The 24532-nt window shown below is 43.0% G+C and overlaps 1 protein-coding gene and 1 long non-coding RNA gene across 2 annotated transcripts in view; both read left to right on the forward strand.

The window, feature by feature from the left end:
• LOC143768282 (uncharacterized) overlaps positions 1-24532 on the forward strand; it is a 108729-nt gene that overhangs the window by 38403 nt on the left and 45794 nt on the right. The gene's annotated exons all lie outside the window — the stretch shown is intronic.
• LOC143766903 (uncharacterized) lies at positions 3705-15531 on the forward strand. The gene is made up of 2 exons (XR_013213657.1): positions 3705-4749; positions 12734-15531. It is a non-coding gene; the product is annotated as an uncharacterized LOC143766903 (long non-coding RNA).

Raw genomic sequence — 24532 nt, forward strand, 5'->3', positions numbered from 1 at the left:
GAAAGGGCATCTAGTTAGTCACCAGAGAACTCACACAGGGGAGATGCCTTTTTCATGTTCAGAATGTGGGAAATGTTTTAACAGGAAAGCGAATCTTGATATTCACCAGAAAACCCACACAGGGGAGAAGCCGTTTTCCTGTTCAGAATGTGGAAAATGTTTTAACAGGAAAGCGAATCTTGATATCCACCAGAAAACCCACACAGGGGAGAAGCCTTTTTCCTGTTCAGAATGTGGGAGATGTTTTAACCACAAATCGAATCTTGTTAGCCACCAGAAAACCCACACAGGGGAGAAGCCTTTTTCCTGTTCAGAATGTGGGAAATGTTTTAACCAGAAATGGAATCTTGTTAGCCTCCAGAAAACCCACACAGGGGAGAAGCCTTTTTCATTTTCAGAATGTGGGAAATGTTTTGTGAAGAAACCACCTCTTTCTAGCCTCCAAAGAATTCACACAGGGGAGAAGCTTTTTTTAAGTTCTTAATTGTGTTTACATAGTCACATACAAGTGCTTCTAACTAAATTAGAATATTATCAAAAAGTTAATTTATTTCAGTTCTTCAATGCAAAAAATTAAACTCTTATATTAGTCATTACAGAGTGATCTATCTCAAGCGTTTATTTCTGTTGATAACTATATCCTATAGCCAATGAAAACCCAAAAGTCATTATGTCAGTAAATTAGAAAAAAAACACCTGCAGTGGCTTCCTAAACGTTCAAAAGAGGTCCCTTAGTCTGTTTCAGTAGGCTCCACAATCACGAGGAAGACTGCTCACTGGACAGATGTCTAGAAGGCAGTCATTGACACACTCCAGAAGGAGGATAAGACACTGTAAAATATTAGTATTTCAATAATAATAAAAAAATATAGATTACTTAACATATGCAGGTTCTAACTAGCAAATAGATACTCTGTATATAGAGGGACTGAGTTATTCTGAGGATTGTGGCCGCTACATCTGTTCGCTGTTTGTCAGACCTATAGGGCTTTTGTCAGAACTGTGGCTATTTGGAGATAGTAAATGGTTCTTAAAGGTCACAGGCTATATGCTTAAGCATTTCAAAATGAGGTAATGTACAAATAACTAATATGCATATTCCACAAGTTACTAGTGTTCTTCTAATACGGTAGAGGCTATGAACATAGCAGCAGATCACCATATGTGGTTATGAGACAGGAAAAATAGATCCAATGTAAGCCTATGGGTCAATATAGTATATAAGCTGACCTAACTCCTGTTCAGACAGATCTCTCATACTTTACGAATCTCCAACTAAGACCACATCAACTTCAAGACCATATGTAAGAACCACTGAATGCTTGTTTTCTCTTTTATAATCTAATACTTATTTTTGGGTGCTATGAACTTACTTTTCTTCATCACTTTTTGAATAAACATTACACAAGATTTGTTTTATCCACACAATTCAATATTGTGTTCCTTTCTATCCTCACTGTGCTCTTACTTAAAAAAAAAAAGTAAGAAAGTGTTATTTTTTCTAACATTTTGGGGAGCCCAGTAAAAAATCTGATTTTTGTGCTATTTTGGGTGGATTCCTTTTGATTGCACACAGGTGGAGGAGAGCTCTGTTGTTCAAGGTGCAGGAATTCCACTATTTCACGTCACAAGGATCAGACAGAGCCTACAGACAGTGAGGATTCGTGTCTCCAACCATAAAGAGCTACATGTGTCCCATCCAGACGGAGGTCTGAGGATTTCAGTAAAGACACAGAGGACCAATCCAATAGAGGAAAAGACATTCCATAGGTGAGAAAATGGATTTTATTCATGATTATTCTAAGAAAAGTAATATAGAGTTTAAGTTTGTTCATAGCCATACAGATTCACAATTATGGTCTAGTTTGTATAGCCAATGTGAAGCAGAGAATCTTAAAATTGATAAGAGGTTTTTCTCAGTAAAACAAATGATAATAAATTGACGCATAGCACAAAAGAAGACAGACTTAGACAATTAATATTGTTTACAACCAGCGAAGCCACTCCTACAATTGATGTTCTGGAAAATGTACAAACTAATATTAATGATGACCCATTTGCATTTTTGGTAAAATTTGAACAGGTCTTTAGGATGGTGATGGATCTTAGTTCTCATGCGGAGCCAACGTCCATGATCAAATTTTTTGTAAAAAAGGTCAAATATTTAGATCCTGCCTCAGAGCAATTGGCTAGTGCTCAGCCATCATTACAAGAAGCAACAGTTTTTATTGACTAAAATAGCTATAGTTCATGAGAAAAAAGACAGTCAGCTGAAACCTAGACCCACAGTAACATCCAAGAACAGAGATTACATTGATCATAGAGGTAAAAATACTACAGAAAGGAACAATATCCATTGTTATTTCTGTGGTATACCTGGACACTTAAAATGGCAGTGCAGAAAATTCTTGAGAGCAGACTCAGAGACAGGTACACAAGGAACAGGTAAGCTTGGAAGGGAAAATGGACTCATGCCAAAATCATCCACCAAACCTTCCGCACCTCCATGACATTCTTCTGCACCCACTCACACTGACAACAGACAAACGCAGTCACCGTATGCACCATTAATCAGACAGATCAGAGAGATGACAGTGAAGGAGACTGAGTCCAGGGACAGAATTCCAAGTGCTTTTAAAAAGGACATTGGTCTTCTCCCATCTCCTCCATCTTTCTGACAATCACAGACTACTCCTACACCCCATCCATTGGAATTTGTGACTCGTTACATTGGATGTCTGTGGAAGACCATTTATCAATGGAAATTTATCAGGACAGAATGTTGTATTTCTTATTGACACAGGAGCTCAATTAAGTGTTACAAATCTTGATTTGAAGCTACAACCAGATTCACCAGTTTGTACTATTGGTTTTAGTGGAAAGGTGGAACTACAGCAACCTTGGTTATCAATGTGACGTTGGAAATACCTAGTTCTTTCAAAACAGGAATTGACATTTGCTGTGGTCGTGATTCTGAAAATATACTTGGCACAGATTTTGTGCAGAAATTCGGTTGGGTAGTCGATCTAGGAAATCAAGTGATCTGGAAAGATTCTAATGGTTGTAAACCTGAAGTCATTAACCCTAGTGATTATAGCCATGTTGGAAGTATTTGCTTAAATGATGTGGTGTCAACAGATCATTTGTGGTCTGAAACTGGTGGTGATGAGCTATTGACAGAAATTGTACAGCTTTTTCCTTTTCTTTGGGCTCTGTTCAGGAATGAGGTTGGTACAATGAAGGATGTTGTTGTAAATGTGGAAGGGTGAGATCTTCCACCACAACGTCAGTATAAATTGCCTCCAGAATCAATTGATTCTATCAAATAAATAAGGCAGCACACTGTAGCGCTAAAACATGCAAACATGAAACATGAAAATTGAACTGCATTACTGCACTAGAAATATGAAAAAATGAGAGCGTTTAGCGCATAAATTGGCCAATTCATGGGTACCTGGTAGCCACATTAGGGCATCTCTTGTGTACCAGGTCCTAAACGTTCCTTTCCTCGCTGAGAATAAACGTCTTCATCTGAATGGGTACCTGTGAAACCTCTTAGACTAAATTTCTCTCTCTCTGTGGAGGAGTAATGGACCTGCTGCAATTAAAACACCTGTGGCTAAGAGGCGGAGTGCTCAGTTAGAAGGATAATGAATACAGATTTCAAAAAAGTTTAGGACCTGGTATACGAGAGATGCCCTAATGTGGCTACCAGGTACACATGAATTGGCCAATTTATGCGCTAAACGCTCTCATTTTTTCATATTTCTAGTGCAGTAATGCAGTTCAATTTTTATATTTGCATGTTTTAGCGCTACAGTGTGCTGCCTTATTTATTTGACTGTATATGAGTTGGTGACTCTAGGTTCAGCACCTGTTCACATTTAGTCTATGTTTGGATGTGACGGTCAGTTTTTTGAAATCTGTATTCATTAGCCTTCTGACTGAGCACTGACCTCTTGAAAAGAGTTGTCAGTACAAGTTTGCATTTACTTTCTTGGATGAGCAATATCTGTTTTGTAGGTTACTTCAAGGAGCACATTTGTCACCTAGTGTTTTCCATCAGGCGTTGCAAAAGGTATTATCTAGATTTTCTAGGCCAGATTGTATTTTGCAATATGTTGATGATATTCTGTTGTCTTCTGAGGATAAAGAATCACATGTTTCTCTTCTGACAGAATTGTTTGAGTTGCTGCATGATGCAGGGTTGAAATTGAACACCAAAAAGGTCAAATTGATACAGACCGAGGTCAGGTTTTTGAGAGTGTTGTTGAGTCCAGGAAAAAGACAGCCACTTCAGGAAAGAATAGAGGCAATTGCTTCTCTACCAATTCCAACATCATAGAAGGCATTGTGACATTTCTTGGGTATTAGGGTTAGAACTATTCAAAGTACTTCATTGACAATTTTGCAGACAAGGCCAGACCCTTGTATGATCTTTTAAAAGGTGAAAATAGTGATTACTTTGGTCCTTGGGGTGATGAACAACAAACTTCATTTGAACAATTGAAAATGAATTTGCAAACTGCACCTGCTTTGTCCACAGTAGATCCTTCGGCTCCATTTGCTTTGCAAGTGCACACATCAGAGACATCTGTGTCTGCTGTGCTGCTACAGTTGCAAGGAGAAGAGTGGAGAATTTTGGGCTATTTTTCTGAGCTTCTCTCACGTGTTGAAAGAGGGTTTGAGACATGTGCAAGACACCTGGTAGGTGTACTTAGCAGTCAAAGCACCTGAACTCATTGTTGGGTTTGTTGAGGGAGGATTTAAAGTGATCCTTCACGGTTAACCCAGTGATTTCCAAATTAATATATAAGGTATTGCCGGCAACTGAAAATGACCAGACGGAGACGTGTGTCTCTGTATGGGGGATCGAGCTGATCTCTAGCCCCCGTTTATTCTGCATGACTTTATCACAGTCATAGAAATTACACTTCAACCAATCAGCATAAGAACACACTCACAGTTCTTAGCCTATAAGAATGCAGGAACAATCTGTGCGTCAAAGTTTTGTAGAACAATACACCCTCAGTCTCATGTTCTACCGAGGTTGCAACAATCAAGGTCTCATCAAAATCTCATAACAGCTGTAACCTTTAGCCTACTAACAAAATTTATATCAAAACAACAAAATGGAGTCGAAAAGCACAAAATGGAGATTCTTTCTTAATTTCTTCCTTCACATTCCCCCCTAGATAAATTTTGTTAATTAATGTCCAGCATCAGAGATACTATCCCAAGCTCTAAGCTCGAGGGGTACTGGTCTTCACATGGCTGGTGCCATGTTACCAGCCATGTCTGCTGCAACGTACCCGTCCCCCCTGTATACTAGAATTTACGAATAACAATTATTGATAACAGTAGTGGGGATCCTTTGAAGACAGCCATGCGCTTGGCTTCAACATCTTCATCAGGTAACTTTGTGAAATCGGTGTAGAGAAGAGCAGAGATAGCAACGCTTTTGGTTTCATCATTAGTTATCCTAGTGCAGAATTTCCTAATACACACAGAAATACACCAAAAAACAAGTTTTAGTATTACATACATAACAAGGATAAAGGTGAATACTGGCAGCCATTTTAAATACAGTTATATCTGCAAGCATAGGAAAAAGTTATTGTTTCACAGTATAAGAGTATAGCAGCACAAAAAGGTATAAGAAAATATATTTTCACCTTGACAATCCCCCCTAAATACTAAGTTTTTCCCCTAAAGAAAGATCCTTCGAGACTGTCCATGTGATGGGAAAAGGGGAGGTGGATTTCTTCATCCAGACACCTCAGAAACTCTCCCCTAACGAGAGGCCTCCAGGCAGCTGAACCCTTCACTAACCTCACATGGAGTTCTCCCACTGTCCCTAAACTAAATCTCTTAGCATCATCTGAGAATGAGGGGTTCTGTCTACTCTTTTGAGGGGGACATACTTAGGGATCTCCCTTGGATCAGTACCATCGTACTCTGGTGGGTCTACTTCTTGATTGAGGAAGATGCCAGTCGGAGTTGCTTTCACTAACTACCTAGGCCTGCCTAGGTGCACTTATACGTCCATCATATTATCATTATTTATTTGTAAAATGAGAAAGGTTGGTTCTCAGGGTCAGCCAATTGTTTTTGCATAGCTAGTCAGAGGGCCTCCAGGGATAATACTCCTGTATCTGTCTTACCCTACCTGATGTGGTTGGTTCTCTGGTGGTGGGGGCGACATGACATGCTGGTCTACAGCTCCTTCCCAAAAGGATTACTGTCAGCCTACTCCCAAAAGTTAATGTCTCCAGTATCCACCAACCACAATCCTGTGTCAGCTTCTTATGTCACTGCATGTGATCTTGTCTGGACAGGATTCAGTGTAATTCTCTTAGGTCGGGTTGCAGCACGGGTCATACAAGTGTTAGGGCCCAAATCCTCAACTATACCCTAAAAGGCATCACAGCTATAATTAACAAATCTTTGTTCACTGTAATATATATATTTGATCCATTCAACATTTTTATTACTCTGCACCTGTGGGATTATAGAAGCAAAGCCAGCATAAATCTGGTTCTGGGCTTTAAACTGGTCAGGCACCCCCCTTGGCACTCCAATGGTATCAATATATACTAGTGGATCTTCTTCATAACTCATGTGGAGCTGATCGAGACTTCTCCTCTTTCTGGTAGGTTCATCAGGTATCTTTGGATCCCAAAAATAAAATCTTGAACTGCATGGCTAGTTTAACAAGGGTGCATTGACCTATCCAGGCATTAGGCAACCTAGGACGGAGCTTACCATCTCCACATAACCAATAAATGTCGTACATATATTCTGTATGTTTGATTAGCAAATCAGTATCTAGAGAACTGCTCCCTTTGTAGAAACCTGTCTCGAAGATCCCTACTAGTGTACCTGTGGTGTCGTGGGAATTATAGCAGGTGTAATTGTCAGCTAATACGGTTACTTCTCCTGGGACCTTTAGTTTAGGTTCCTTATGAAATAGTGGGACATAATCTGGGCAATCAGTGGACTTCAAACCTTTCAACAAGTTCATGACACAGGCAGTGGTGTTGTCATCAGGAAAAAGCAATGCATGTGTGTATAGGTGTGTATTCGCAGCAGCACAAGCAATACATCCTACAGAGATATTCTGGACTCTTACATTGTATCTCACCCATTCTAACCATAGGTTTTTCCTTGGGGCTGTTTGTGTTTCTATGGAGAAAACCTCTTGCCAACTGAGACCTGGAATGGGGATCACTTCATTGACTACATTTTGCAAACGCTCACCTGGGCCTAAATTCCCATGGTATCCACTACTAAATACATAATTATAATGCCTTCCCAGTACAAATGTCTGCAGGTCAGCAGATTGGGGGCTTTCGAGATTTAGGAGAAGGGGGTGACAACTTTTACCCCATTTACAGCCCCTAAGTGGTTGCAGGAGGGCTGTTAGATGCATTCTCTCACGGAGACTCCTACCCGTTCTATCCTTAGGGAACATGGCTTCACTAGATTTATTTCCCCAATCATCTCCCGTATTCCAGGCAGCATCTGACCAATAATAACGGTTATTGTTGTCATTTCTGGTAACACACATATAAAACTGGATGGTCCCCTCTACCACCCGTTCAGTCTCGGGGCACTTGACTACATTACAGAAATCAAATCGCCAGATATTCACCGGGGCTGTCAGGTTTACCCAGAGTATAGTGGGACCAGAATTCTTATTTTTACAATAGGGACCAAAGAGGTAGGGGCGAGGATAGCCCTCAGTTCCAGGATCAAAAACAACAGTCTCTTTTACAGTGTGAGGCATGGATCCAGGTGCTCTTTCCTTTGAGTTTTACTGCAGTGGGGGTAACCAGGATCACCGTGTGAGGTCCTTGAAATCTCGGCTGGAGACAATCTCTGCGCACAAACTTTTTCACATACACCAGGTCTCCTGGCACAAAGGGATGGTGTCCAGGAACCTTGTCTGGGTCTGGAAAAGAACTGAAGACAGTTAAATGCAAGGTGTCCATGTAAGGCCTGCACATAGCTAGTCAAGTCCTGGTACTTGAGCTGCAACTGTTGTGGAAAGAAACATTCAAGATTGGGGCCCCTGCCAAACAGAATCTCATACGGTGACAGTCCTGTCTTCCTGTTTGGGGTATGTCTTACTAAAAACAAAGCTAGAGGAAGGCATTCTGTCCATGGTTTACCAGTCTCTGCCATTGCCTTCTGGATTTTAAGCTTAAGAGTTCCATTTAGTCTCTCCACTTTTCCACTGCTCTGTGGATGGAGTATGCAATGCTTGACTTACCCCCAGTGCTGCCATTACCTCTGACATGATCTCTCCAGTAAAATGGGAACCCCGATCGCTTTCAATGACTTCAGGAACTCCATACCTGCTTATGATCTCAGCCATCAGTTTCTTCACCGTTGTCTTAGCCGTAGCTTTGGCAACTGGGTAGGCTTCTGGCCAACCTGAAAAGAAATCAATGCAGACCAACACATACTCATACGTCCCTACCCTGGGTAACTGAATATAATCAATCTGCAGTCTCTGGAATGGGTTAAAGGGCCGGGGAGTGTGCTTGGATGGGGTTTTCACTGTCCTACTCTGATTATGTGTGGCACATATCATGCAGCTCTGTACCTGCCTTTCTGCGCAGGTGGAAAACCCCGGGGGCAATCCATTGTCTCTGTAGGGTGTCACACATGGCCGTCTTCGAGTGGTGCACATTCCCGTGCAGAACCTGTGCCATCATTGGGTACAGTACCTATGGTAGGCAGACCTTTTCACCCCTCCCCCATAGTCCAGTGACGGTATCAGAGCAAGCCCCTATCTTTTGCCACCTATTTTTCTCCTCCTTACTTGCCTGTTCTTGTAACTGGGCTAAGATGTCTTTCAACACAAGTGGAGATGGTGGGGTGTCTAGGTGATGTACTTGAGAGGCTACAGGAGTGCTTGCTGCTTTCTTGGCAGCCTGGTCTGCCAGTGCGTTACCCTTTTTGTCCGTCCATCAGTGCCTTTGGTATGTGCCTTTACCTTTATGATGCCTGCTTGGGTGGGAAGCTGTAGTGCATTCATAAGTTGCTGGACTGCCTCAGCATGTTTAATGGGGTGGCCATTTGCTGTCAGGAAAGCCCTGGCTCTCCAGATAGGCCCATAATCGTGTGCAATGCCAAAAGCATACCTGGAATCAGTGTAGATATTTACAGTCTTACCTTCTGCTAGTTTGCACGCTTCTGTAAGCACCTTGAGCTTCTGCTTCTTGTGCACACATATGAGCTGGCATTGACTCTGCCTTGATTACCTCATGTTCTGAGACCACAGCATATCTGGTACAGAAGCGTCCTTGGTCATCTTGGTGACGGGATCCATCTACAAAAAGCTCAAAATCAGCATTAGAATAGGCACACTAGAGACCAGCCGTTTCCTGAGACATATCATGTGGTTTGGAAACCTAATCTTGTTCCTCTGGATCCATTCTAGAAAGAAAGAGTGTCCTTTTTTCATGTCACCTACTCCTCCCCCCTTTGGATCCAGGGGAACTAGGGGAAGAGTAGCGGGGTTCAGGACAGCGCACCTTTTTAAAATAGCACACTGAAGTCGCAGCTGTCCAGCCATGGACATGTGGCTAGGTTGTACTTGGTTAAGGATACTATATACATCGTGTGGGGTGGCCATAGCCTCTCCTGGTTGCAAGGGGCCATAAGTGGCAAGGTAGGCCTGACACTCTTGGGCTATGACTGGCCCCCCTTTGGCATAACTGTCCACGTCAATTGTCATCCCTGATAAATGAATGCAAACAGAACTGGCAATCTGGGTGTAATGGAATGCTGAAGAAGACATTGGCAAGATCGGTAACCATGAACCAAGCGGCATCCTGAGATATCTGGGACAAAAGAGTATGTGGCTTAGGCACCACCGGAGTTTCTGGAACAGTAACTGCATTAAATGCCTGTAGATCTTGTACCAGCCGGTACACAGGGGGTTGGCCGGGTGGGGTCTTTTTCTTAACGGGAAACAAGGGTGTGTTACATGGGGAAACACAGGGTATCAGGGCACCATTATCGAATAACATTTGTATTTGCCCCTTGAGACACTGCTCCTGATCATATTTCAAAGGGTATTGATGGACTTTAGAAAAAGGGGCACCAGGTTTGAGAAACACTTTTACTGGTTCTACAGGCATTATTGGGGGAGAATCTGGGTCTATCAGGACCATCATAACCGTAGGAAGGGCAAGTAGGATACACATCTCTTTATATTCATTTGCATAGGAGTTATATAACGCAAGGACCATCTGACCATCATCTTGGAATTATATTCTGGAGCGGAACTGTGATAATAAATCTGCCCCCAGTAAATTTACCGGACATGAGGGAGAGATTACGAACTGAGCAGTAACTTCAGGGAAAGGTCCCACAGGGTTAGGTTTTATAAGAGTATATTTATTGGGTCTGTTATCTACTCTAATTAAAACAAGCTCTTGATCTGAGAATTTGCATGGTGGGGCTGGGGAGAGAGATTCCCAGACAGGGTTAAAAGGGATATTTTAGTATGAGACTGGATTTGTGTACCATGGGAGGAGGGCAGAAACTAGAATCTGTTACATGAACCGCTGATAATGAGCGTCCTTGCAGCTGTGAAAGGGGGGCTGTATTTGGAGCGGGGGAATTGCTGTCAGCGTTTAGCAAGGGAAAGGTGGGGGCTACAACTCAGGGTCTTCTTGCTTCACAATGGTAACAGACCTCTCTTGAGAATTAGTAACTCCGCATACATCACAGATCCACGCAGCCGGATCATAGGGTGGAGGCGCACTAAGTTTTGGCAACCCACAGAGCTTACGGTCGGGAGAAGAGGCTTGATTTCCTGGGGAGGGACCTTATCATCAAGCAGGGAGACCCCCTGTTCCAGATCATCATTTTTAATTGTTTGTCTTTCTGACACATTATTCTCAAACCCTTTCTCAATACCTTCCTGCACCACAAAACATCCAGACTTTATCATAGGAGTAGACAGCTTTCATTTTTCAACGTAGCAAAAAACAATCAGAATTCATTTTCTCTGTTGATCCTCAATTTGCTATATATCAACCACTCAACTTACTTTTACCAATCTTTCAATCACTTACAAATTTCCTTCTAAAACTAGACACTAGATTTCACTTTCAATTTTCCAGATTATATTTCTTTGTACTTCAAAACAATATTGTCGCTTTAAACAAAACACAGATCTATCAGCGTGTACAACACTGAGAAAACACAGAGAGACTCAAGAGCGCAGCAACCTGCTGCTGCCCCTCCCTACCAAAAACACAGAGATAGGAAGAATCAAAGCATTCCTCAGCACAGGAAAAAGCCATAACGCAGCTGTATAACTCCCCCCGCCCATCGGATATTCCAAAGACAAACACAGAACCGGAAATACAGCAGTTCTCAGACTTAATTAATTTCTACAAAATCTTCATCGCACAATTCACATACCAGATTGAGAATATTTTCCCTGCATTCCTGACAGATTTCTTTTCCCTTCTTTGGGTTAACAATATCTAATTTTTATCACACAATTCAAAGTCTTCTTCCACGGACTGATTCTCCTTTAAAGCGAAATACCCCTACTTAGTCGTGTATAGTTACCAGAGCGGCCGTTTATAGTCTATTCCACTGGGGTTTTTACCTGTCCCCCGCTGGGACAACCCAAAATCGCGGTACTCAGTGAAAGGAGGAGGGCGTCTTAGACTTAACCCTCCGGACACCCCTGGAAATATTTAAATCAATATATTCCTGAGTTATGCATCCTACCCATCTTCGATCACCTCACCGCACAAATCGCGGTACTCAGTGAAAGGAGGAGGGTGTCTCAGACTTAACCCCTCCGGATGCCCCTGGACATACACATATATATCTATGTATTCCTGAGTTACGCATCCTACCCAATCTTCGATCACCTCACCGCGCCTGATTCTAACAGTGATCAGGAATTCAGGGTATTTTGACTGTAAAGAGAATTCATCACTGGTTAATCCGGGGTGTCCGTCCCTTATGAGGTACGGTTCGAGCACTGGGCTTCCAACGGAACTACACCTCTATATGATTCCACCCAAGAATCATCCCACCTCCGGGGACAAACCTCAGATCCTCTTTGCAGCAACAAACACAGGAAAACCACACCAAACGGTCAGTCTGGACAGTATAACTGCCAACTTACCGTGGTTGTTGTGGGGGATGATCAGTCCCAATTTTCCAGTGCCTGCGTCCGGTCCGAGGGTCCTTTGTCTTGTTGTCCTCCGGGGGGGCAGAAGCGTTCCTGCTTGGATCCCGGGTTTCGGCACCAACTGTTGAGGGAGGATTTAAAGTGATCCTTCACGGTTAACCCAGTGATTTCCAAATTAATATATAAGGTGTTGCCGGCAACTGAAAATGACCAGACGGAGACGTGTGTCTCTGTATGGGGGATCGAGCTGATCTCTAGCCCCCGTTTATTCTGCATGACTTTATCACAGTCATAGAAATTACACTTCAACCAATCAGCATAAGAACACACTCACAGTTCTTAGCCTATAAGAATGCAGGAACAATCTGTGCGTCAAAGTTTTGTAGAACAATACACCCTCAGTCTCATGTTCTACCGAGGTTGCAACAATCAAGGTCTCATCAAAATCTCATAACAGCTGTAACCTTTAGCCTACTAACAAAATTTATATCAAAACAACAAAATGGAGTCGAAAAGCACAAAATGGAGATTCTTTCTTAATTTCTTCCTTCACAGGTTCAACAAAATTACTTTACAAACTCCTCATTCTACACTAAAACTTCTCTTTGAGAACAATATCCCAGGTGTGTCACATCAGAGATTTGCTCATTGGTTGTTGTCATTGTCTCCAAAACAAATTGAGGTAGATTATAAAGCCAAATATGTTCTTCCTCAGTTGATGCAATATGAAGGACAAACTCATGATTGTTTACAGTCTTTTCAGGATCTTAGTCCATCGCTTTTCAGACAGAAGGCAGAGTCAACAGATGAACCAATTTTTGCAGATGGTTCCAGATTCTATTCAGATGGGCATTACTATTCAGGATATGCCATTATTTATCCCAAAAGATCACAGGTTGTAAAACACAAATTACTGTGTAATTTTTCAGCTCAAAGGGCAGAGCTAGAAGTGATAAAAATGGTACTACAGCTGAACGAAGCTGATGATCAGTGTCCCATTGTAATCTACAGTGACAGCTCCTATATTGTTAGATCAGATTATTTGCCAGTTTGGGGAAAAGAGGCTCTGTAGATTCTTCTAATAAGACTCTTGTACATAGTGACACACTGAAAGCAATTTTTGTGATGGCATCAAAAACCCTAATGGTTTTGCTATTGTCAAAGTCCCTGCCCATAAAAAATTTGATGAATTATCTGTTGGAAATGCCACCACAGATATGTTAGCCAAAGAGGCAGTCCTGACAGGAGAAGAAGTGTTTCACCCTGAAACTTTAGAGATTTTAGCAGTTTAAAGAACAGACACGCATATCCCTTCTTTTGTGGAAGAACAAGAAAAAGACACATCTCTTGTTGCTTCCCGGGTTGATCCAAAACCTCCCTTTGTTTGTGAAAACGGGGTTTTGTGCTATGACTTAAACAGGGAGTTGTGTCCTGTTGTACCAAAACATATACAGGCTGAGTTCACAAAATATAATCATGGGTCAACAGAAATTGTTAGGCATTCTCAGAGAGATATTTTACTGGGAAAAAATGGAAGAGACTGTATAAAGTATTGTTCAATTAGGTCTCATTTGTGCCCAAATTTATCCAAGACCAAAAGGACAGAAACCGCCACTACTCCGAACCGCACCTGCAAATGGTCCATGGTCCACATTACAAATCGACTACATTGAACCGTTACCATCACGTAAAAATGGTCTCAGGTATGCATTGGTTGTAGTAGAGGTTTTTTCTAAATGGGTTGAAATTTTACCTGTCAGGAAAGATGATGCTTTGTCTACAGCGAGAGCATTGGTTAATCATGTCTTTTGTACTTGGGGATCCCAAGAATGATCACCTCTGATCTAATTTGAAAACGATTCTTCCATATGCTGCATCAAGAATGCAGAGAATGGAGCCACCATATGAATCCAAATTCAAAAAAGGGGCTGAGGTGATGATCAAAACTTTCAGGAAGAATGGACCTTGGGTAAGTAACTGGGAAGGTCCTTTTGAGATCATTGAAACCATGGGACAAGTTATGATTCTTGTGCAACGAGCATCTAATGTGGTTAAAAATACCCGCAGACAACAAAGAGTGTGGGTCCATGTCGATCAATGCAAATTGTATATTGCAAAATAATGATACCGCATTTCTTTTAGGAAGAAATGGATTCCAATAAGAGCTGGAATACAAAACACCATGTCCTTGATGGAAGGGATTCAACACCAATCCTTCGGGAGAAGACGACATTTCCCAGAAAAAGCTACTATCTGATGGGAATCACATTTCTGCTACTATGTACTATTTCAACGGTGATCTATGCAGAAGATATCTTGCATCGTGGAACAAACACTAGTGAAGTGAACAAACCTTTCAAAAGAACTCTACATTCGAGGAAACCAAGAGGATCAAGTCTACAAAGCCTAATAGATGAAGACATACCGGACAATTCAGTAGATATTACTGGAAACATTTGCATGGGTTATGGTGTAAAATGCTGTATTGAGCTACACTTCATACACGACACTGACATAACATTACATGCTACCACAGGACCTAAGGCTGGGTTTATACAGTTACAAGGAGATTATGTACACAATAATAAGACGGGCACATGGGAATGTAATCCTACAGATGTGTTATACTGGAGTATAGAGATAAGAGGTGAAGAAAAAGCTGTGTGCTCAGGTGATATTACAAATATGATCACAAAAGGGAAAGTTGAAACATCCAAAACAGATATTTGGTTAAAGATACAACTTTTTGGGAAAACTTTAGACCCTTCATTACTTTCTATTACAGAAGGAGATGAAGATTGGGTAAAAACATGGAACTTCCAGATAACTAGAGAACCAGTAAAGTACAGGTATCTGTAGTTTTTACAGTAACAAATACTATAGCTCCAGAAGTAAGGGTTGTGAAGGAACAAATTATGAAAGGTTCTCCATTTTGTGCTAGATTCTCCATTTTGTGTTTTTGACTCCATTTTCTTGTTGCTTAAAGATAAATTCTGTTATTTAATTAGGTAAAAGGTTACAGCTGCCATGAAGTAACTTTTTGTTGTTCACAAGCCTGGTATGCAACTAGGCTATGGTTCATAATTGGTATAAAGACCTTGAGTCTTCGGACTCGAGCCAGGGAAGGGACTCTGGGGTGTATCGCTAGATAAGACTTTGAGACACCTGTGAGTATATGTTTTTCTCCATTTTTCCTGTATCCTCATGGGTTAAGTTTTTCCTGCATTCTTATAGGTTAAGAACTGTGAGCGTGTTCTTATGCTGATTGGTTGAAGTATAATTTCTATGACTATCAAAACTCATATACAATAAAACGGGGGCCAGAGATCTGCTCGATCCCCCATACAGAGGCACACGTCTCCGTCTGGTCATTTTCAGTTGCCGGCAACGCCCTGTAGATTAATTTGGAAATCACTGAGTTAACCGTGAAGGATCAATTTAGATCCTCCCTTAACAGTTGGCGCCCGAGAACGTGGGGCCCCAAGCAGGAACGCCTCTGCCCCCCGGAGGACAACAAGACAAAGTATCCTCGGACCGGACACAGGCACTGGAAAATTGGGACTGATCATCCCCCACAACAACCTCGGTAAGTTGGCAGTTATACTGTCCAGACTGACCGTTTGGTGTGGTTTTCCTGTGTTTGTTGCTGCAAAGAGGATCTGAGGTTTGTCCCCAAAGGTGGGATGATTTTTGGGTGGAATCATATAGAGGTGTAGTTCCATTGGGAGCCCAGTGCTCGAACCGTACCTCATAAGGGACGGACACCCCAGATTGACCAGTGATGTAATTCTCTTTATCGTCAAAATATCCTGAATTCCTGATCACTGTTAGAATCAGGCGCGGTGAGGTGATCGAAGATTGGGTAGGATGCGTAACTCAGGAATATATTGATATTTATATATGTCCAGAGGTGTCCGGAGGGAAGTCTAAGACGCCCTCCTCCTTTCACTGAGTACTGCGTTTTTGGGTTGTCCCAGCGGGGGACAGAGAGACCCAGTGGAACAAAACCGTAAGGCCGTCGGTATTGTGCACAACTAGTAAGGATATTTAGCTCTAAAGGAGAATCAGTTTCCGTGGAACAAAAAGAAGACTTTAAATTGTGTGATGAATCTGATATTGTTAGCCCAAAAATGGGGAAAATATTCTCAATCATAGGTTTTTCTAAGGTGTTCTGGTATGTGAATTGTGTGATGAAGGTTTCGTAGAAATTAAGTCTGAAAACTGCTGCAATCCGTTTCTGTGTAGAAAATACTGAGCTCTTATCAGTGCTGTGTACCAGATGGGAGGAGGGGAGCGGACCGCTGCGCGACTCGTTTGTGAGTTTGTGATTTCTCCTCTCTTCTCCTTATCTGTGCTGCGTGCCAGAGGAAGGGGGGCATAGAGCTGCGCTATTGCTTTCTTCTTTCTGTGAATGCTGTGATTTTCTTATCTATGCTGTGTTTCTGGTGTGGAGGGGGCACGCACGTGGCTGTGCTCTTGAGTTTCTCTGTGTTTTCTTGGTGTAGATTACGCGCTGGTAGATCTGTGTTTTGTTTAAAGCGACAATATCATTTTGAAGTATAAAGAAATATTATAATCTGGAATTTGAAAGTGAAATCTAGTGCTTAGTTTTAGAAGGAAATTTGTAAGTGTGTTGTGATATTGGATTTTGGGCTACCCCGGTGGCCACTGGTGGAATTGAACTTGTGTGCATCATCCCCTCTGTTCACCTGTTCCCATCAGGATGTGGGAGTCGCTATTTAATCTTGCTCCTCTGTCACTTCCATGCCGGTCAACATTGTAATCAGAAGCCTTTCTGTGCATGTTCCTGCTTCTAGACAACTCCCAGCTAAGTCGGACTTTTGTCCTTGTTTGGTTTTTGCATTTTGTTCCAGTTCACAGCTGCAGTTTCGTTTCTGTGTCTGGAAAGCTCTTGTGATCTGAAATTGCCACTCTGATGTTATGAGTTAATACTAGAGTCTTAAAGTAATTTCAGGATGGTGTTTTGATAGGGTTTTCAGCTGACCATGAAAGTGCCCTTTCTGTCTTCCTGCTATCTAGTAAGCGGACCTCGATTTTGCTAAACCTATTTTCATACTACGTTTGTCATTTTCATCTAAAATCACCGCCAATATATGTGGGGGCCTCTGTCTGCCTTTCGGGGAAATTTCTCTAGAGGTGAGCCAGGACTGTATTTTCCTCTGCCAGGATTAGTTAGTTCTCCGGCTGGCGCTGAGCGTCTAGGGATAAAACGTAGGCACGCTACCCGGCTACTGTTAGTTGTGCGGCAGGTTTAGTTCATGGTCAGTTTTAGTTTCCATCCTTCCAAGAGCTAGTTCTCATGTATGCTGGGCTATGTTCTCTTGCCATTGAGAACCATAACAGTTTGACCGGCCCACAAAGGGTTAAATTAATTGGCAGAGAAAGGAGAGAAAAAAGAAGTCTGCTGAAAATTTTTTTTTTTTCCTTCAGTTCTGAGTGTGTTTTCAATTGAATCACTTGCAAGTCTGCCTATATTGCAGCCTTCCTCTCTCTCTCTCCTTCTAACCCTGGAATGGCTCTGTGTTCACCTGTTTAAAATGGAAATTCAGAGTTTAGCTGCAGGTTTGAATAATCTCACCACGAAAGTTCAAAATTTACAAGATTTTGTTGTTCATGTTCCTATATCTGAACCTAGAATTCCTTTGCCTGAATTTTTCTCGGGGAATAGATCTTGCTTTCAAAATTTCAAAAATAATTGGAAGTTGTTTTTGTCCCTGAAATCTCGCTCTGCTGGAGATCCTGCACAGCAGGTCAGGATTGTGATTTCCTTGCTCCGGGGCGACCCTCAAGATTGGGCTTTTGCATTGGCTCCAGGGGATCCTGCGTTGCTCAATGTGGATGCGTTTTTTCTGGCCTTGGGGTTGCTTTATGAGGAACCTCATTTAGAGCTTCAGGCGGAAAAAGCCTTGATGTCCCTATCTCAGGGGCAAGATGAAGTTGAAATATACTGCCAAAAATTCCGTAAATGGTCTGTGCTTACTCAGTGGAATGAGTGCGCCCTGGCGGCGAATTTCAGAGAGGGTCTCTCTGATGCCATTAAGGATGTTATGGTGGGGTTCCCTGTGCCTGCGGGTCTGAATGAGTCCATGACAATGGCTATCCAGATCGATAGATGTCTGCGGGAGCGCAAACCTGTGCACCATTTGGCGGTGTCTACTGAGAAGACGCCAGAGAATATGCAATGTGATAGAATTCTGTCCAGAAGTGAACGGCAGAATTTTAGACGAAAAAATGGGTTGTGCTTTTATTGTGGTGATTCAACTCATGTTATATCAGCATGCTCTAAGCGTACTAAGAAGCTTGATAAGTCAGTTTCAATTGGCACCTTTCAGTCTAAGTTTATTCTGTGACCCTGATTTGTTCTTTATCATCTATTACCGCGGACGCCTATGTCGACTCTGGCGCCGCTTTGAGTCTTATGGATTGGTCCTTTGCCAAACGCTGTGGGTATGATTTAGAGCCTCTTGAAACTCCTATACCTCTGAAGGGGATTGACTCCACCCCATTGGCTAGTAATAAACCACAATACTGGACACAAGTAACTATGCGAATTAATCCGGATCATCAGGAGATTATTCGCTTTCTTGTGCTGTATAATCTACATGATGTGTTGGTGCTTGGATTGCCATGGCTGCAATCTCATAACCCAGTCCTCGACTGGAAAGCTATGTCTGTGTTAAGCTGGGGATGTAAGGGGATGCATGGGGACGTACCTTTGGTTTCCATTTCATCATCTATTCCCTCTGAGATTCCTGAATTCTTGTCTGACTATCGTGATGTTTTTGAAGAACCTAAGCTTGGTTCATTACCTCCGCACCGGGAGTGCGATTGTGCCATAGATTTGATTCCGGGTAGTAAATACCCTAAGGGTCGTTTATTTAATCTGTCTGTGCCTGAACATGCTGCTATGCGAGAATATATAAAGGAGTCCTTGGAAAAGGGACATATTCGTCCTTCGTCATCTCCCTTAGGAGCCGTTTTTTTCTTTGTGTCTAAGAAAGATGGCTCTTTGAGGCCGTGTATTGATTATCGGCTTTTGAATAAAATCACGGTTAAATATCAATATCCGTTGCCACTGCTGACTGATTTGTTTGCTCGCATAAAGGGGGCCAAGTGGTTCTCTAAGATAGATCTCCGTGGGGCGTATAATTTGGTGCGAATTAAGCAGGGGGATGAGTGGAAAACCGCATTTAATACGCCCGAGGGCCACTTTGAGTATTTGGTGATGCCTTTTGGCCTTTCAAATGCCCCTTCAGTCTTTCAGTCCTTTATGCATGACATTTTCCGTGATTATTTGGATAAATTTATGATTGTGTATCTGGATGATATTCTGATTTTTTCGGATGACTGGGACTCTCATGTCCAGCAGGTCAGGAGGGTTTTTCAGGTTTTGCGGTCTAATTCCTTGTGTGTGAAGGGTTCTAAGTGCGTTTTTGGGGTTCAAAAGATTTCCTTCTTGGGATACATTTTTTCCCCCTCTTCCATCGAGATGGATCCTGTCAAGGTTCAGGCTATTTGTGATTGGACGCAACCCTCTTCTCTTAAGAGTCTTCAGAAATTTTTGGGCTTTGCTAACTTTTATCGTCGATTTATTGCTGGTTTTTCTGATGTTGTTAAACCATTGACTGATTTGACTAAGAAGGGTGCTGATGTTGCTGATTGGTCCCCTGCTGCTGTGGAGGCCTTTCGGGAGCTTAAGCGCCGCTTTTCTTCCGCCCCTGTGTTGCGTCAGCCTGATGTTGCTCTTCCTTTTCAGGTTGAGGTCGACGCTTCTGAAATCGGAGCTGGGGCGGTTTTGTCGCAGAGAAGTTCCGACTGCTCCGTGATGAAACCTTGTGCTTTTTTTTCTCGTAAATTTTCGCCCGCTGAGCGGAATTATGATATTGGGAATGGGGAGCTTTTGGCCATGAAGTGGGCTTTTGAGGAGTGGCGTCATTGGCTTGAGGGGGCTAGACATCAGGTGGTGGTATTGACCGACCACAAAAATTTAATTTATCTTGAGTCTGCCAGACGCCTGAATCCTAGACAGGCGCGCTGGTCGTTGTTTTTCTCTCGGTTTAATTTTGTGGTGTCATACCTACCGGGTTCTAAGAATGTTAAGGCGGATGCCCTTTCTAGGAGTTTTGAGCCTGATTCCCCTGGTAATTCTGAACCTACAGGTATCCTTAAGGATGGAGTGATATTGTCTGCCGTTTTTCCAGACATGCGGCGGGCCTTGCAGGAGTTTCAGGCGGATAGACCTGATCGTTGCCCACCTGGTAGACTGTTTGTTCCTGATGATTGGACCAGTAAAGTTATTTCTGAGGTTCATTCTTCTGCGTTGGCAGGTCATCCTGGAATCTTTGGTACCAGGGATTTGGTGGCAAGGTCCTTCTGGTGGCCTTCCCTGTCACGAGATGTACGAGGCTTTGTGCAGTCTTGTGACGTTTGTGCTCGGGCCAAGCCTTGTTGTTCTCGGGCTAGTGGATTGTTGTTGCCCTTGCCTATCCCAAAGAGGCCTTGGACGCACATCTCGATGGATTTTATTTCGGATCTTCCTGTTTCTCAGAAGATGTCTGTCATCTGGGTGGTGTGTGACCGTTTCTCTAAGATGGTCCATTTGGTTCCCCTGCCTAAGTTGCCTTCTTCTTCCGAGTTAGTTCCTCTGTTTTTTCAAAATGTGGTTCGTTTGCATGGTATTCCGGAGAATATCGTTTCTGACAGAGGAACCCAATTTGTGTCTAGATTTTGGCGGGCATTCTGTGCTAGGATGGGCATAGATTTGTCTTTCTCGTCTGCTTTCCATCCTCAGACTAATGGCCAGACCGAGCGGACGAATCAGACCTTGGAGACATATTTGAGGTGTTTTGTGTCTGCAGATCAGGATGATTGGGTTGCTTTTTTGCCTTTAGCGGAGTTTGCCCTCAATAATTGGGCCAGCTCTGCCACCTTGGTGTCTCCTTTTTTCTGTAATTCGGGGTTTCATCCTCGATTTTCCTCCGGTCAGGTGGAATCTTCGGATTGTCCTGGAGTGGATGCTGTGGTGGAGAGGTTGCATCAGATTTGGGGGCAGGTAGTGGACAATTTGAAGTTGTCCCAGGAGAAGACTCAGCTTTTTGCCAACCGCCGGCGTCGGGTTGGTCCTCGGCTTTGTGTCGGGGACTTGGTGTGGTTGTCTTCTCGTTTTGTCCCTATGAGGGTTTCTTCTCCTAAGTTTAAGCCTCAGTTCATCGGCCCGTACAAGATATTGGAGATTCTTAACCCTGTGTCCTTCCGTTTGGACCTCCCTGCATCTTTTTCTATTCATAATGTTTTTCATCGGTCATTATTGCGCAGGTATGAGGTACCGGTTGTGCCTTCCGTTGAGCCTCCTGCTCCGGTGTTGGTTGAGGGCGAGTTGGAGTACGTTGTGGAAAAAATCTTGGACTCCCGTGTTTCCAGACGGAAACTCCAGTATCTGGTCAAATGGAAGGGATACGGTCAGGAGGATAATTCTTGGGTGACTGCCTCTGATGTTCATGCCTCCGATCTGGTCCGTGCCTTTCATAGGGCTCATCCTGATCGCCCTGGTGGTTCTGGTGAGGGTTCGGTGCCCCCTCCTTGAGGGGGGGGTACTGTTGTGATATTGGATTTTGGGCTCCCCCGGTGGCCACTGGTGGAATTGAACTTGTGTGCATCATCCCCTCTGTTCACCTGTTCCCATCAGGATGTGGGAGTCGCTATTTAATCTTGCTCCTCTGTCACTTCCATGCCGGTCAACATTGTAATCAGAAGCCTTTCTGTGCATGTTCCTGCTTCTAGACAACTCCCAGCTAAGTCGGACTTTTGTCCTTGTTTGGTTTTTGCATTTTGTTCCAGTTCACAGCTGCAGTTTCGTTTCTGTGTCTGGAAAGCTCTTGTGATCTGAAATTGCCACTCTGATGTTATGAGTTAATACTAGAGTCTTAAAGTAATTTCAGGATGGTGTTTTGATAGGGTTTTCAGCTGACCATGAAAGTGCCCTTTCTGTCTTCCTGCTATCTAGTAAGCGGACCTCGATTTTGCTAAACCTATTTTCATACTACGTTTGTCATTTTCATCTAAAATCACCGCCAATATATGTGGGGGCCTCTGTCTGCCTTTCGGGGAAATTTCTCTAGAGGTGAGCCAGGACTGTATTTTCCTCTGCCAGGATTAGTTAGTCCTCCGGCTGGCGCTGAGCGTCTAGGGATAAAACGTAGGCACGCTACCCGGCTACTGTTAGTTGTGCGGCAGGTTTAGTTCATGGTCAGTTTTAGTTTCCATCCTTCCAAGAGCTAGTTCTCATGTATGCTGGGCTATGTTCTCTTGCCATTGAGAACCATAACATAAGTGATTGTTTGATTATCAGTGTAATTGAAAGATTGGTAAAAGATTTACCTGCTTCAAGTTGAGTTGTTGATATATAGCAAATTGAGGATCAACAGAGGAAGTGAATTACGTTGAAAAAGGAAAGTTGTCTATTACTATGACAAAAAAAACTGGATGTTTTGTGGTACCAGAAGGAATTGAGAAAGTGATTGAGGGTAATGTGTTAGAAAGACAAATAATTAAAAATAATAATCTGAAACAGGGGGGTCTCCCTGCTAGATGATATGGTCCCTCCTCAGGAAATCAAGCCTCTCCTCCTGACTGTAAGCCCTATGCCCCTTAAAGCCAAGGCACCAATATATTCTGGACTGCCGAGAAATTCTATGGGCGTCTTATAGTAGTATTTAGAGATCTGGGATTCTCATTGTAATAAAAAGCCCATTCTGCATCAGCAGGGAAATTAAAAGGTTAAATCAGCAGCTCGCTCTCTAGCCCCCACCGCAGTACAAGGACGCAGCTTTGTTCCTTATCAGTGGCCCATGTAACAGATCCCAGTTTCTGCCCTCCTCCCACCGTACACAAATTCAGTTCTCCAATATGCTTTTTAACCCTATGTATGGGAATCTCACTCCCTCCAAAGCCCTGTCATGTCAATTCTCAGACCAAGAGCTTGTTTTAATTGGAGTAGATGGCAGGCCCAATAAACATACTCTTACAAAACCCATCCCTGTGGGACCTTTCCCTGAAGTTACTGTTCAGTTCGTAATCTCTTCTATATGTTCGGTAAATTTACTGGGGGCAGATTTATTATTACAGTTCTGCTCCAGAATATAATTCCAAGATAATGGTCAGATGGTCCTTAAGTTGTATAACCCCTATGCAGATGAATATAATGTGGCTGATCTTTTGTGTGTGCACAAACAGAGCAGGAAGCCATTGCTGCCACTGTTAGTTTTCTCAAGTATCTGGCAGATCTGAACTGTCGGGTTGCGGCCTCGAAACTTCCGTTCTGCCTTGGTCAAGTGATATTTTTGGGTCACTGTCTCCTTCAGGGTGTCAGACACATCTCAAAAGATAGAAAAATAGCCATCAGCTCCCTTCCTTTTCCAAAAGATGAGACTGAACTCCAGCGTTTTCTTGGACTATGTACTTATTGTTGTCAGTGGATACCGGACGCATCCCATATAATGCAACCTTTCTACAATGCCCTGAAAGACGGTTCAAGATGTGCTGATGATTTTGGCAGATTTTACACCGGATATGCTGTTACTACGGAAGACACTGTAATGCACGGAGCTGCACTCCCTCTCTCACTGTCAGCACAAGAAGCAGAACTTCAGGCTCTGTCTACTGCATGTGTTCTGACCAAAGACAGGCAGGCTAATATTTACACAGACTCACAGTATGCATTTGGTATTGTCTATGATTTCGGAGCCCTATGGGCCAATCGAGGATTTATTACTACCGCCGGGACTCCAGTGAAGAATGCTGAAGCTGTTAAAACCCTCATAATTAAGGCGCACGGTCCTAGGAACAGTCCACACACTGTTGGTAACGTCTTTGTGGATATGCAAGCAAAAGCTGCTGCTCTTCTACCCGTTGATCTGACCATACCAGCTCTGGTGACCACACGCTCTCAGCGTAAACAGTTACAAGAAACACTGACTCTACAGGAACCTGATGATCTATGCCAGACTGAGGTTTTCTGTCGGACCCCGTGAGACCGCTTAATGACGCTGCAGAGAATGTCCCCAAAGGAAGAAGTGAAGCAGTGGAAGGCTGATGTAGCATGTATGGACAATGGTCTCTGGAAAAAGGACCAATTTCTGTGTCTCCCTAAGCGGATGTATCCTGCTATTGCCACGTGGGCACATGGGCCCACACATCGAGGAAAAAAACCAGGCCCTAGCCCTGGTACAAAAATTCTACTGGGCTCCAGGTATTTCTCCAGTCCTGACAGCACTCAACCGTGCATGAAATATCTGTCAGACCTGCAATCCCAGTCAACTTCAACGTGTACCCCAG

The sequence above is a fragment of the Ranitomeya variabilis genome, chromosome 4 (assembly GCF_051348905.1).
Source record: "Ranitomeya variabilis isolate aRanVar5 chromosome 4, aRanVar5.hap1, whole genome shotgun sequence".
Lineage (NCBI taxonomy): Eukaryota > Metazoa > Chordata > Amphibia > Anura > Dendrobatidae > Ranitomeya > Ranitomeya variabilis.